This window comes from Actinia tenebrosa, unplaced genomic scaffold (assembly GCF_029948245.1).
Source record: "Actinia tenebrosa isolate PJP-AT-01 unplaced genomic scaffold, QUT_ActTen_1.0 PGA_scaffold11__36_contigs__length_13525064, whole genome shotgun sequence".
NCBI classification, from domain to species: domain Eukaryota; kingdom Metazoa; phylum Cnidaria; class Anthozoa; order Actiniaria; family Actiniidae; genus Actinia; species Actinia tenebrosa.
In genome coordinates this window covers 12296308-12299062 of record NW_028292571.1, presented here as the reverse complement: position 1 = coordinate 12299062, position 2755 = coordinate 12296308, and positions in this window count along the sequence as shown.

Sequence of the window (2755 nt, the reverse complement as noted above, 5' to 3'; positions counted from 1 at the left end):
CTTTGTCATTGCATGATATTCCTTGCATGATATTCCTTGCTTGCTTGCTTGCTTGCTTGCTTGCTTGCTTGCTTGCTTGCTTGCTTGCTTGCTTGCTTGCTTGCTTCCTTGCTTGCTTCCTTGCTTGCTTCCTTGCTTCCTTGCTTCCTTGCTTCCTTGCTTCCTTGCTTCCTTGCTTCCTTGCTTCCTTGCTTCCTTGCTTGCTTGCTTCCTTGCTTCCTTGCTTCCTTGCTTCCTTGCTTCCTTGCTTCCTTGCTTCCTTTATTCTTAGGCAGGTTTATTTTTTACTTCTTTTTCCTTTTCTACTAACCTTCTTTTTTCATTTCTTTTGATTTCATTGGTCCGTTTTCCCATCCCTTTTCTTGTTTGACAAACGAGAACGCATATCGATTTTCTGTTTCTTAACACCCTAGAGTGTTATTTATTCTCGTTCTGACGGCAGGGTATACATGAGTTCAGATCGCTGTCAATTTTGTCATCGAGAGAAAGTGAGATTCAACCTTGAATTCAAAAAGGATGTGTGACAGACAGACCACTATAGACCATAGTCTATATAGTCAGTCATTTTTTTTGTCTCAGTTTTGTTTCTTTCTTACTGACACATATAGTGTTGATAAGAGCAATCAATTTGCCCCTGTAGGGAACCTCCATCCCCCTTTTCAACCCAATTTCTTCCATTTCTATTTATAACTTTCAATCAAGCCATTTCGTTATAATGGTACAATCAAAACACACCATTAATTACTTTTTCTTTCCTTAACTATTCCTGTTACCACGGCTACCAAAAGCCTCCTTTAAAATGTCTATTTCCAACGCGTTTGTTCAATTTTATTCTTGTTTTAGTAATTTTCGTTTTGTTGAACTTCACTATATGTTCCCTTCATTATCTTCAGTATACTTCCTCACTGAGATCGATATAAAGCAAAATATTTTCAAACGGAAAATTTAATTTCCTGGTTTGAAGAATACAATTTTGTCATTGCAAGACTAATTGATTGTGGCGGATATTCGTTACTGATAATAGACTACTAGACTGAGATAGTTTTATTCGAAGTATTTGAATAAATTAAATTGCATGCGGAAGTCACAAGTTCATAGAATACCTCTTCTTCCATCTGTTCCTATATGAGATACTCATGAGGGAATACAAATTTAAAAAAAGAAAGAAAAGAAAGAAAACTCGAGAAGCTTTTCCAGATGATCTAAGAAAATTTACTGAACTGAGGTGTCACTGTTTATTTTCCTATTGAAATTATGGGTTTCCAGGCCACCAAATGGAAAAAAAACAAAAAAAAAACGTTGCTTATAAGAGGCTTATAACAGTAACACAAAAAAAATCTAGTGAGTTTTATTATATTTTTATTGCAATGATGGACAGGTTTCTATGTTTCGCTGTTCAAAATTATTGCAGGCTTCATTACAACTTAGTTTTGCAGTGAGTCCATTTCTACATCACTCTTTCAGACCAGCTGGTTTGAGTTGATAGTGGTAGTAAAATGACACCATGATGCAAACGGCCTATTTAGAAGGGACGATGACAACTGAATCTCAGGGAGAGCTTAAAAATACTGAGTCTGCTTACATACGGCTTTACAAAGTGCTTCATACTCTTTTACCACTAATCTTGTTAAGAGGAATTTTTTTTCAATAATGAGCAATAATGGCAAAAAGCGCCAAAAACTAGACTTTCGTATGAGTTTTGATCCCAATTTTCGTTTTGGGTTAACATGCAAAACCTTTTTTAAACAGTTAGAAACTGATGTACTATGATAAAATGCCTGTTTGAAGCGGTATTTTCAATTGTACAAAGATGTTTTGTTGCATTTGTGTTAGGATGTAGCTTTGTCAGGCTTTTTTATAGAAAATTTATGGGAAATAAGCAAGTGAAGACCTAAACCTCATTTCCTATTCAAATCTTTGTTTTGGGTTAACACTTTGATTCCACTTTCATCGGTCATCTCCACTTCAAACAAGTTAATCTTTCTGAAAACAAGATTTTAGCCTTGTACAACAGGCTTTCTTTAAGAAAATAGTTTTTGGCGTTCACTGCTTGAATACGAAAAGAATCTTCTCTTATATATAATCGAAAGTCAATGTGATATATACAATATTAACAAAATGAAGGGAGGAAAATTGGAATTAAAGAAGAAGCTGACGTAAAAGAAAAGAAAGAGACCAAGAAAAAATAATGAAAAATTAATTACTTACACAAGAGAGAACTCAGAGATATCGATTGATTGATTGATTGACACATGAACATGATTTAACTTCGTTTAGATATACGTTGATTTCAACTAAGCTGTAGGGCTTATGACATAGAAATGGTATGTAAACAGAAGGAAATCTGTAGCTTTCTCTCAGAATGAATGAAAGAATGAATGAATGAATGTATGTATGTATGTATGTATGAATGAATGAATGAATGAATGAATGAATGGATGGATGGATGGATGGATGGATGGATGGATGGATGGAGGGATGGATGGATGGATGGATGGATGAATGAATAAACTTTATTGTACTCAGAATTTCATCAATTCTAAAGAAACAACTGCTTTTCATGAAGGAGTGATAGAGAGAGCAAATAGAAATCGATGCTTAAATGAAAGAGCAATGCATTATTTAACAATATTTAAAGTATTTATTAAAAGTAATTATAAGTTTTTAAGAGTGTAAAAAAAAAAAAAAGCTTGAATTAAGCTGAAACGTAATCAAGTTTAAAGTCAGCTTTTTAACGATTTCTACGCAAAGAAAA